The sequence below is a fragment of the Eptesicus fuscus genome, chromosome 3 (genome assembly GCF_027574615.1).
Source record: "Eptesicus fuscus isolate TK198812 chromosome 3, DD_ASM_mEF_20220401, whole genome shotgun sequence".
NCBI lineage: Eukaryota > Metazoa > Chordata > Mammalia > Chiroptera > Vespertilionidae > Eptesicus > Eptesicus fuscus.
The window spans coordinates 5810523-5823655 of record NC_072475.1 but is presented as its reverse complement, the minus strand read 5'-3'; the positions used below and the strand labels follow the sequence as shown (position 1 = coordinate 5823655).

The window sequence follows — 13133 nt, the reverse complement described above, 5'->3', positions numbered from 1 at the left end:
TCCAATTGTGTCCATACACATTTGGCTAAAAACAAAACAAAATGTTGGTTTGCTGGAACTGTGTTGATGCTTTGCTGTCCTAGAAAGACAATTAAAGGGGAGGGCAAAAACCCAGCCAATGGTCGACAGCATGCTCGTGCCCCCTGGCATCTGGGGCACAGAGCCACTTGCTCCTCTCCCTTCAGTCCCCATGGCCATGGGTTCAGGCGCTGGGCAGCCCAGCAAATGAGTGGGTCTCTGCCTTCAGCACCTGCATTTCTATCCTGTTGGTTTTATGGGGGAAATGCCCAGTTGTGATCTCAGATGTGTTCATTTCCGATGTCCCTTTTCATGCATTTTATCATTTACAAGCTTGCTTATCCATCAATTTCCTTTTTAAGGTCCTTATGAAATCAAGCAACCAGAAACTCATTACCAAATAACACAGCTATACGACGGAAACGTGTAGCATTGCTCAGGGGCCACGGTGCTGACCCACTTTATAGAAAGGGGCCCCTGTAATCAAATTATTTTCATATTTCGGTAACTAAACCGCCAAGAAAGAATATACAGTGGACCGACGTTTACTCAGTTGTTAGCAGGTGGTTGTGTGTCGAGTTTGCCGTGAATGGCTTCCGTCTTTCTCCGTGGGTATGATTTTCTACTAGACCAATTGGGATTCCTTGCCAACTGCAAGGCTTTGACCAGCTTTCTCTTCTTTACTTTAGTTGTGCTGGTGATAGGTTGGAAAGGATCTCTGCCATGTCATTTATTTGGGGCCTGCAATTTAAAGGTCAATTTCAGTGGTGGGTGAGTGTGTGTGTGTATGCATGTGTGTGTGTGTGTGTGTTATTTAAAGGCTAGCTAAACAGAGACTAATATTTTTCCCATTTCATTAATAATTTATTCAATCTGGTGGTCTATTATTTCCAACAGAATAATGAAAATACTAACTTGTCTATTTGCTATACTTTTATGTCCTGGAAAAACATAGTTCTGAAATAGGTTTGCTTCAAAATATGTTTTGCACATATCAATGCACAATTTTGACTTCTAAGTTTTACACTCTGGAGGAACTTATTTGCAAGAATCTGAAAACATTGTTATGTCACTTAAATTCAAAGTTGAAATGGTAATTTAAAAAATAATAAAATGATGAAATTATTAAGGAAGCCCAAAAGCTGAGGGCCAATGTTGATGGATCTTTTCCTAACAACAGGCATATATTTTGTGACTGCTTTGACATATTTTAAATGTACAAAATATTTTCCTATCATATATATATATATATTCTAATAGATACAAAGTAATATACAGGATGTAAATGCACTCAACCATGGACTTTGCCCTCATAAATGAAAGAGCTTGTGTTTGGAAGAGGAGAGAACAGCCTACAGGTTTGAATGCCTGGTGGAGAGTGTAAGAAGAGATCTCCTATGATAGTTGTAGAATAGATTTTATTATTTTCTTAAAATATATTTTTATTGATTTTATAGAGAGGAAGGCGAGGGAGAGAGAGAGATAGAAATATGGATGAGAGAGAAGCATCTATCAGCTGCCTCCTGCACACCCCCTACTGGAGATCAAGCCTGCAACCTGGGCATATGCCCTGACCGGGAATTGAACCGTGACCTTCTTGTTCATAGGTCTATGCTCAACCACTGAGCCACACCAGCCTGTGTATGTTTCCTGATCGGGAATCGAACTATGACCTCCTGGTTCATAGTTCATAGGTTCACACTCAACCACTGAGCCACACCTCCAGGCAACAAAACACATTCTTACCACTCAGAAATTTCCAAGGACTTTTGAGGCTCTTTGCCAAGACCCCGGGACAAAGACCAGGTATATTCTCTATTATATCAGAGTCAGACACGGGCTCCATCCAGGGAATACGTGTGACTTATTTCGTCTCCGCAGTCCCCGGAAGGGTGCCAGGAAGAGGAGGGCTTGGGTGACTCTGGGCAGGTGTCAGCATAGCCCTTCATCAAGGCAGCCCTTCCTGACCTCCGGCAGCCTGGAGGGACAGGGCATGTCAGGAATCTCTCAAATGTTCTCATTAGCAGGAGGGCAGGATGGCAGCCGACCCAGGGCAGCACAGGGGCCATCAGCAGCCTTCACTGGCACTCAGCACTGTCTTAATGGAGCGCTGCCCTTCCACTGATTAGCCACAGAGATTAAAGGAGGCCACAGCCAGGCTGTCTGGGGATTCAGAAACTCTGGGTTGGTTCTTCCCCAGGAAATGTAAATGCTGCATTTTGCATGACATTAGCAGGCCGTCCATCACATGTGTCCAACTGTGAGTGTGGAATTCTAAAGCCATTATACATTTTAAATCAGCACTGACAGACTGGACAGCAGGAGAAGAAAGAGAGCAGGTCCCAGCTGTGGGGAGCATGCTCTGTCCAGGCTGATGCCAGGCCCTGAGCCTGCACTGCCCTCTTCGTTCTCACCAGGACAGAGGAGTTACAGCGATGCTGAATGTTCATGACCAAATGGTCATTAGCAAGGTGATCACCCATATAAACTGTATTTCATGCTGAGGGAGCTGTATGTGTGTTCTCCAGCAAAATAGAACTAATAGGACATGGGTATAGAGATAGCTGTAGAGGTAGGGGTAGAGATGGAGATAAATAGAGATAGAGGTAGAGGTAGAGGTAGAGGTAGAGGTAGAGGTAGAGGTAGAGATAGAGGTAGAGGCAGAGGCAGAGGCAGAGGCAGAGGCAGAGATAGAGAGATAATGTTCAATATTTTCATCATAAGTGTCTGTGCTGTGAACATCATTGTCACAGATATTTTTGCCACACAACTATGGGGGGCCATGAGCCCGTTGTGCTGTAAAAGAGATAAAATTGTAAAAAATAAAAAAATAAAAAAGGGGCATTAAAAAGGACAAAACAAAATTAAAGATTTTTTTTTTTTTGCAAAATACAAACTATTTGATACATTTAAAATGCATGCAGATCAGGGCAATCCTGAGTAAATAACTGGCTTTATTCTGTGCCCTGGACCTATGCGCTTGTCTTTGTTTGCTAGAAAATGTGGGTGCAGCTCTGTGCTCTCAAAGAGAGCCCTCCGCCTCACTTTCTCCTCCACTGTAGTTTGTTTCAAAATAAGAAACCAACTCTTGGAGTAAATAATCGTCATCTGGAAGAAATGCCAACTATTTCAAGTCCACCATCACCCCCATGTCGACTCAGCACTGTATAGACCATTATGAGGGCTGGCTGAGATTTATGTGTGACATAAAGATGGGCCCAACTATGGGAACTTCATCAATGGAGAAACGAAACCAAACTGACAGCGAACTTAAATACTTTAAATCGCCCAGAGGCCTTTGACTCGTGAGTGGAGAAATAAAACCCAGAAAACCAGTTATTTTATCTTTTCTCCAGTGGTTGCTTGATGTGTCAATGGAGAGATGAAACCAAACAAACAAAAAAGCAGGTGTGCATTTTATTTTTTGACAAACAGTTATTTTATCTTTTTTTACAGCAAAATTGCCTCACAGCCAATTAGTTACACAGAGAAAATGTTTGCAGCAAAATGCTCAGGGTAAAAAATGTCTACGGCAAAGATGCTATGGCGAAAATCCCTAGTCTGAGGAGCCAGGGGAGCGAGTTCCTCCTTCCCCCGCCTTTCTGTGCTCGTCAGGCCCTCAGTGGATTGGATGATGTACCTCCACATTGGGGAGGGTCATCTACTCTCCTGAGTTCACTGATTCAAAGCTCATCTCCATCAGAAACATCCTCACAGACACACCCAGAAATAATGTTTAATCTGGGCAATGTTTAATATGAGTCAAGTTGACACCTAAAAGTAACTCTCATAGGAGAGCCATGTCTCATGGGACGGGTGAGGGGTAGTGAATGAAGATGCAGACCTTTGTTAAGGTAGAGCCCATGGACATGGCTAGTGTTCACTGCTTGGGTTGAGCCTTTATCCTGATGGCTCCCTCACCTGGTTGTGCATGTCAGTGCTACTCAAAGTAGGGTCTGGGGACCCATAGTGTCAATACCACTAAGGTCTCCAAATTCTTCTGGCGCCCAGCAATTTGCATTCTATTAAGATCCCTGGGCGGTTTGTGCATAACTATGGTGTGTTAGTCTACTCAGGCTGCCATAACAAAATCACATAGACTAGTGGCTTAAGCTAGAGACATTTATTTCTCATCCTTCTGGAGGGTGGAAGTTCAAGATCAAAGTGATGGCCAATTCAGTTCCTGGTGAGATCTTTCTTCCTGGTTTACTGATGGCTCTTTCCTTGCTTTGTCTTCACGAGGCCTTTTTTGGTGCATGCACATGGCAGGGGAAGAGACAGAGTGATCTCTCTTCCTATACGACTACCAGGCCTATTAGTTCCTTTAACCTTTACCTCCTAAAAGCCCTATCGCCAAATACAATTCCATATATGCATTTTGAAGGCTATGCAGCAGCTTTACTCTCCTTGCCTGCCTTTTCTGCAAGGACCTGGTGGAAGTAGGGAGTCTCAAGTGGCCAGGCCCGTGCAGAGGAACCCCTGAAATTGACTGGTATGAGGCCAGTACTGAACACATTTTTAAAAATAGTATAGGAGTGTTCAAGATCACGATTAAAATATCTCAAACTTCTCAGTCTGTCTCCATTTTAATCACCAGCTTTTGGCTGCTTAAGATGATGGTCCTTGCAGGGCTGCATGACTCTACAGTTGTGATTCAGTTATGGGTCTTGCTGTGGAGAGATTGTCCTGGATTATCAGGGTGGGCCCAATGTAGTCACAGGGGTCTTTATAAAAGAGGGTCAAAGTCAAATACGGAGATGTGACAATGGAACCAGAGTTGGATGGGTGGGTTTTGAAGATGGAGAAGGGGCCATGAGCCAAGGAGTGCAGGAGGCCTCTAGAGCCTGGAAAAGGCAAGCAAACTGCTTCTCCCCTGGAGCGTCCAGAAGGAATTGGGTCTGCCAGCCCCCTCACCTGCAGAGCTGTAAGAGAATACATTCGCATTGTTTTAGGTCACTAAGTTTGTGGTAATCTCTCACAGTGGCGATAGAAAACTAGTACAGCCCCCTACCATTTTTGCTGCATTTTTTTTCCCCAGCAAACCCTGACTAAGCAATCTTCACGCAGCAGATGGCATGGTAGCTCTTAGGGTGGGCGATGGGCACTGGGGCGCCTATGCTCCAGGAGTTGTCAGGAGAGCTGGAGGACAGTTGTTCAGTTGTGAGAAGTTCAATGACAGCGATGTAATAAACTGTCCCATGGCTTCCCATTCAGGTCTCCTCAGACACCCAGCCCAGTGACACTGGTGGCCACAGCCTCCTGTCAGACATCATTAAGGAGAGTATCTGTGATTCAGAGATCTAACTGTGATTCAGGAGACACTTGTTTAGTATTTGCTGAGTACCAGTCATTCTCCCAAGCTCCTTATCAAGATTAACTTAGAGAATCCAACACTGTGACAGGGTAATATTATTAACCCCATTTTGAAGATGAGGAAACCGATAAAGAACTTAACTGAGACCACTGGGCTTGTACAAAACAGAATCAGGACACACGTCTCTGTTTCCAGGGGTCCCAATGGGCTGGGTGGTTTATTCTTTTAGCCAAAGACAACCACAGCCTCGGTTCTTACTGCACACGTGTGTCCCACTGACATGATGCCCGACAGCAGACCTGGAAGCTCTGTGCATGTGCAGCATGATAAACTAGCCCGCACCTAAGGAGCTCATGGGAATAGGTAAGGGCCAGAAAGCCGTGGGCTCAGGCGAGCCGTTACCATGGTGAAGAGATGCTGAAGCTCAGATGCCCGTCAGTGTGGGTACTGTGGGAAGCACATGTAGACCGATTCATCCATCGGGTGTTGATTGAGTCTCTCCTTTGAGCCGGACCCTGGGCTCAATGCTTGGAACACCTGTCCTTGGGAAGCTATTCCCAGGATCTGGGCAGGAAACCTGAGCAGCCAGGTTCAAGGTTTCGACTTCTTTTGTATACATGGCCGTTGCATAGGATGAAGCTACCTGTCTTGTGTTTAGGGTGTAGAATAAAGGAAAGGCACAGCGGAACTTTACTGCCTTGCGGTTTCCACTCTTGATGTGGTATTTGTTGATGACAAAGCCACATTGTGCTTCATCACTGCAGCCTTGGGCAAATTTTATTTCAGCAAACAACCTTCCCTTTGGATAATGGAAAAATTGCCCATGTAATGGTGAGCTTTTTCCCCTAGTCCCATTGATGATACACACGTATGTTTATCATAACTAACATGCGAGAGCTCTTTGTGTAATGATGATGGCCTCTAGTGCAGTGCAAATGGATCTGTTTTTACTCTTAAAAGAAATGCAACAAAGGTAAGCTATGTACACATATAATACCTTAATTAAAAAATGAAAAAAGAAAAGAAAAGAAATGCAAGCCCGATGCATCTTCACTAACTCTGCGGTGGCATTGTCACCAGAGTGAGGCTAAATTTGCTTGCAAGTGAATACATTGGACGAAGTGACTAATGAGGTGGTCCTAGGCAGGGGCAAGAAGGTGAGATTTGCATGGAAGGCAGTTTTTGACCTCGTGGGTGTGGTACCATGTCCTTCCCCCCCATAGGGACCTCTCTGCTTCCCACCTGGTTGATGGGGATTTCCCACTGAAGAGGGACCAGGTGACTGAGGTCAGAAAGAGACCAAAGTAGCAGCTCTGACAGTCTCAGTCATTGGCATTTATGTGACACTAGCTTTCCCGTTGCAGGAAAATTCCTGCAATGGGATTTCCTGCTGCACTCTACCCCGCCTCCGTTCCTCCCTTGCCGCCCACCTCGCCTTCTCCTTCGTCCCGCCCGCGTTTCCCTTCGCCCCCGGCCCCGCCTCCGCCCCGCCCTTGTCGCCGGCCCAGCCTTCTCCTCCAGCCCGCCCGCGTTTCCCTTCGCCCCCGCCCCGCCTCCGCCCCGCCCTTGCCGCCCGCCTCGCCTTCTCCTCCAGCCCGCCCGCGTTTCCCATCGGCCCCGGCCCCGCCTCCGCCCCACCCTTGCCGCCGGCCCCGCCTTCTCCTCCAGCCCGCCTTCGTTTCCCTTCGCCTACGGCCCTGACTTCGCTCCTCCCTTCTCCTCCCCCCGCCCCCCTGGCTTGCTTGCTTCTTCGAAGCTTTACTCCCCTTTGCAGCTCTTGGCTTCTTTCGACACTGTTTTGATATGCAAATTAGCCGCCATCTTTGTTTGGGCAATTTGCATACTCATCCTGATTGGTTGGTGGGCGTGGCTTGGCTGGTGGGCGTGGTTTAGGTGTAGCGAAGGTGCGGTCAATTTGCATATTTGTCTATTATTAGATTAGATTCTTCAGATCAAATATGAGGGAGAATAAATGACCCCAGGTTTTGGCAAGCCTGACATTTTCCTCTCTTGTATTTTTATCTACTTCCTAAGTAAAATATTATTTCTTTGTGGCAGCTCTGACAGAAGATTGCTGTGGAATATATAACGTGAGGCCCTGACTGTTTGGGTCTCATCTGTGTCTTCCTTCCATGGCCACTGGCAGCCCGCAGCCATACCCTGTTGCGTCAGTAGGCTAAAGGCAGGTCGCTGCATAGTCAGAGCCATCGCCGAGGTGATGTGAAGATGTACACTTGGCTGGTTTCGGTCTCTCGTGTGTAGTCTGTGGTACATCGTTAGGCTGCATAGGCAAGTACATTATTCCTAACACGACTGCATTTGTGAAGAGCTGGTTTCACACAGAATTTTATTTATAAGGTTTACTATCATTGTAGACTGAGGACCACTACGCCATGACATTTCTGACGAGCATAGGAAGGTTTGGAGCTGGAAGCAGACTAAGAATTTGGCAAATTGAAGCCTCTTGTTTGAGAGAGGAGGACATGCAAGTTCAGGCTAGACCAGCACTTGAGGTTCATGACCTGCCTCCAGTCCTGGGCTGCATGATACATGCCTTACTCACATTTCCCAGTTCAGGACATGTGAGGTAGTACCATGAATAAATAGAAACACATATGCAGCCAACTAATCGCCAACTGGAGGTTCGAAATGCTCCAGGAAGGATGACAGGGACCTGAGATTGCACAAACGTGAAGGAAGAATGAGACAGTGAAGTGAGTCAAGAAGAACATCACAGACTAGCACAGCGATTGTACTCGTGAGCACTTACCCCAGAGACCTAAAGACGTCTGTTCACAAAAACCCTGTACGTGATTGTTCAGAGCAGTTTAATTCGTAACAGCCAAGTCCTGGGAAAACTCACAGGCCTTCCACAGGCGAATGGGTTGAAAATGCCTGGTCATCACACACTGGAATACTACTCAGCAGTGAAAAGGAACGAGCTATTGATCCACACAAGCTGGCGGGCCCGCTGGCCGCTGTGCTCAGTGAAGCTACTTGATCTCAAAGGCTCTGTGTAAATAACACTTGCAAATGACAAGACTGCAGAGATGGAGATCATGAGTGGTTACCACTGCACAGGGAAAGAGGTTGGGGTGGGGCCAGGTACAACTACATGGAGGTGGCAACAGGACTTCTTTAGTGGGGACGGCAAGGTTAAGTATCTTGACTTGGTGGCGGGTGCACAAGTGTGTAATTGGGTATGTAGAACTACACATCCACACGAATGCGGTTTAACAATCATGAAACCAAGTAACGTGTACAGTCTAGTTTTAGTAGCGTTCCACTGTCAGTTTCCTCGTTGTGATATGCCATGGCCACACACATTCTCAGCATTGGGAGAAGCTGGGTGAAGGGCCCTCAGGACTCCATGATGTTTTTGCCACTCCCTATGAGTCTATATTTTTAAATAATTAATTTTAATAAGGAATGCCAAAAAAAGGAGTGCCAAGAGACCAGAAGACAGCAGATGTAAATGTAAAATGTAGCTGATAGAGGCACTAAAATGTGGGAATTCAGAGGACAGAGGTCATGAAGCAATGAGGTCAGGCAAGCCACATGGGCTGTGGGAGCTCAGTGTGAGCTCAACAAGGGAGGGCATGTATTATCAGACCAGAGAGATGGAGGAAGCTCTCAGAAAGGCAGCGCGGTGCCCCCGGCCAGGCAGAGAGGAGAAGCTTGTGCCCAGACCCCACCTGTGGGATGGGGTGGTGGAGGAGCCCACAAGGTGGACCCAAATAGGGAAGTAGATGTTGGTAGCTAGAAACATGGACTGCAGCAGGCCTGGGCAATGTCTCAGATCTCCAGGGGTGGAACTGGACAGTGGATAGTGAGAAGCCGTTGTAAATTGCAAGTGAGAGACCATCGCACTGGACAGGCACTCCAGAAGCTGAGCCTGGCGGAGGTGAGAGCAGAGTGTAGCAGGGACATAACGGGAGGGGCAGACAAAGGGACCAGGCACTGTCACCTTCATCACACTTCATCAGGGTGCCGGTGAGGGCTAAATAGACACCTCTCCAAAGTGGACATACAAATGGCCAAGAGACATATGAAAAAGGGCTCCATGTCACTGATGATCAGAGAGATGCAAATTAAAATGACAATGAGGTACCACCTCACACCTGTAAGAATGGCTGCCGTCAATAATTCAACAAACAGCCAGTGCTGGCGAGGATGTGGAGAAAAGGGAACCCTTGTACACTGCTGGTGGGAACGCAGACTGGTACGGCCACTGTGGAAATCAGTGTGGAGTTTCCTCAAAAAATTAAAAATGGAACTGCCACTTGACCCAGTGATCCCACTTCTAGGAATATATCCTCAGAAGCCTGAAATATTGGTCTAGTTTAATTTGTTTACATTTTTTTCAAAGCCCGCATAGGCATCCTGATGAAGGCCTGAGCTAAGGGACGAGAAAGGACACCTCTGCTTTGTAAGATGCTATGAACAGTGACAGGAAGGACCAGGCCACTGATTAGCTGTGGGGACCCGGATCAGTCCAAGGTTGATCCTTGGATACAGGAATCGGGATCGGAAGGGAGACTGGGGGGAAGTGGCCGCATTTTATCTTGCCCATGTTGATCTGGTGGTGCGCCATCTGACCGGCAATGCCTGGCTGACTTCCTGAGATGAGCGGCTGAAGCTGAGAATAGGAGGTCAGGGCTTCATAATAAATGGTCAGAGCAGCCCAAGCAGAGGTGGTTCTGCAGGGTCAAAGTGGACAGGAGAGTGGGCCTTGAAGGACAGGCAGGAAGCGCCGATATGAGCAGACGTTCCTCATACAGATTCTCACAAGTAAGACACAGCTCCTCACTTACCCCTTCCTCTTGGTGTCATTTTGTTCAAAGCCTGACACCGACCTGGACAGGTCAGGACTTGGCCACATACCATGCAAGCCCTCTACTCCCCTCCCCCACCGCTTCCTTAACAAGCCCGGCCCCAGGCTGCTGGCCCTGGAAGCCATGCCCTTCATCAGCCATAACACCCAGCTCCCTGACTCCAGAGATGAGGGGACAATCACTCTGTCCCCGTGGCTCCAGGCAGCCTCTCTTAGCTCACAGACCTCCTCTCTGCCATTAGTGCTGATTGCAGCATCTCAAAAGTGTGCCCCGTCATGTTGCTGCCAGCTGCCTTGCACTTAGAGCCTGCAGAAAGCAATCCCATGTGTCAGACCTTATTTGGGGGGGCTATTGGTTTTTGAGGGTGTTTTCCTCAGTTGGAGACTGAGGACTGATGCCCGCCACAAGCCTACATTTCTCAGATCGCCCCAGAGGGTCAGATCAGCCTGCTTTGTGCTGCTGTTTGGAGTGTGTGTGTGTGTGTGTGTGTGTGTGTGTGTGTGTGTGTGTGTTTAAATCTTTGTTGTTGGAAGTATTACATACATCCCCCCCTTTTTTCCCATTGACCCCTTCTAGCCTTCCCCAGGCCTTCCCCACACTATTGTCTTGCGTCCATGGGTTATGCACATATATGTATACAAGTTCTTTGGTTGATCTCTTCCCACCCCCACCTTCCCTCTGAGATTCGACAGTCTGTTCCATGCTTCTATGTCTCTGGATCCATTTTGTTCATCAGTTTATTTTGTTCATTAGATTTCACATATGAGTGAGATCATGTGATACTTGTATTTCTCTGACAGGCTTATTTCACTTAGCATAATATTCTCCAGGTCCCTCCATGCTGCCTCGAAGGGTAAGAGATCCTTCTTTTAGACTGCTGCATAGTATTCCATGGTGTAAATGTACCACATTTTTTATCCACTCATCTCCTGATGGGCACTTGGGCTGTTTCCAGATCTTAGCTATTGTAATTATATAGTATTACTATGAACTTAGAGGTGCATATGTTCTTTCTGATAGGAATTTCAGGCTTCTGAGGATATGTTCCTAGAAGTGGGATCACTGGGTCAAGTTGCAGTTCCATTTTTAATTTTTTGAGGAAACTCCACAGTGATTTCCACAGTGGAAAACATGTTCTCCCATACAGTGGGTTTCCTTTTCATTTTGGTGCTGATTTCTTTTGCTGTGCAGAAGCTTTTTATTTTGATGTAGCCCCATTTGTATATTTTTCCTTTGTTTCTCTTGCGCTAGGCATTGTGTCAGTGAAAATTTTGCTACATGAGATGTCTGATATTTTGCAGCCTATGTTTTCTTCAAGTATTTTTATTGTTTCACCACTTATATTTAAATATTTTATCCATTTTGAGTTTATTCTTATGTATAGTGTAAGTTGCTGGATTAGTTTCATTTTTTTTACATGTAGCTGTCCAATGATCCCAAAACCATTTATTGAAGAGATGGTCTTTACTCCACTGTCCTGCCTCCTTTATGGAAGATTAATTGAGCATAATGGCTTAGGTTAATTTCTGGATTCTCTGTTCTGTTCCATTGATCTGTATGTCTGTTCTTGTACCAGGCTGTTTTGAGTAGAGTGGCTTTGCAGTATAGCTTAATTTGATATTTGGTCTTCTGATCCTTCCAACTTTGTTCTTCTTTCTCAGGATTGCTGTGGCTATCTGGGGTTCTTTAGGGTTCCATATAAATTTTTGGAGTGTTTGTTCTAGATATGTGAAGTATAATGTTGGTATTTTAATAGGTATTGCATTGAATCTATATATTGCTTTGCGTAGTATGGACATTTTAATGATGTCAATTCTACCAATCTATCAGCACGGTATATTCTTCCCCTTGTTTATATCCTCCTCTCTTTTTCTCAATATTCTATAGTTTTCCAAGTAGAGGTCTTTCACCTCCCTGGTAAGTTTATTCCTAAGTATCTTCATTTTTTGTTGCAATGGTAAATGGGATTCTTTTTTTAGCTTCTCTTTCTGCGAGTTCATTATTGGTGTATAAAAATGCCAGCAAGTTCTGGGTATTAATTTTGTATCCTGCTACAGTGCCAAAATCCTTTATTAATTCCAGTAGTTTTTTGGTGGAGTCTTTAGGGTTTTCTATGTACAATATCATGTCACCTGTGAATAATGACAGTTTTATCACCTCCTTTCCAGTTTGGATGTCTTTTATGTCTTCTTCTTGTCTGATTGCTGTGGATAGGACTTCCAGTACTATGTTGAATAAAAGTGTTGAAAGTGGACAATCCTGTCTTGTTCCAGTTTTTTAGGAGAAATGGTTTTAGTTTTTGTCCATTGAGTATGATGTTGGCTCTAGGTTTGTCATATATGGCTTTTATTATATTGAGGTATGATCCCTCTATTCCTACTTTGCTGAGAGTTTTTATCAAGAAAGGGTGTTGGATTTTGTTGAATGCTTTTTCTACATCTATTGCTATGATCATGTGATTTTTGTTTATGTGATGTATCATGTTTATGGATTTATGAATATTGTACCAGCCTTGCATCCCTGGAATAAATCCCACTTGGTTGTGGCGTATGATCTTTTTAATATATTGCTGGATCCGATTTTTTTTATATTTAGTTGAGGATTTTAGCCTCTATGTTCATCAGGGATATTGGCCTGTAACACTCTTTCTTTGTAGTGTCTTCATCTGGTTTTGGAATTAGGATAATGCTGGCCTCATAGGAAGAGCTTGGAGTGTTCCTTCGTCTTGGGTTTTTTGGAGCGGTCTGAGGAGGCTGGTTGTTAGCTCCTGTTTGACTATTTGGTAAAATTCTCCTATAGAGGCAGCGCGCTGGGGATTCCATGACGAAGATGATTTCCATATGATGCTGTAACAAATCCTTTCTGTGTGCTACAGGGACCACGTCCCGTGTGGAAGCGTGCTCAGTGAGAACCGGGAATGCCCCGTGTGCACTGCGTGGCACCACTCATTTCGTCAAGGCTGAGTC

General features: G+C 45.6%; 1 protein-coding gene across 1 annotated transcript in view; it reads left to right on the top strand.

Moving 5' to 3' along the window:
- DSCAM (DS cell adhesion molecule) overlaps nt 1–13133 on the top strand; it is a 373478-nt gene that overhangs the window by 232567 nt on the left and 127778 nt on the right. The window lies entirely within an intron of this gene.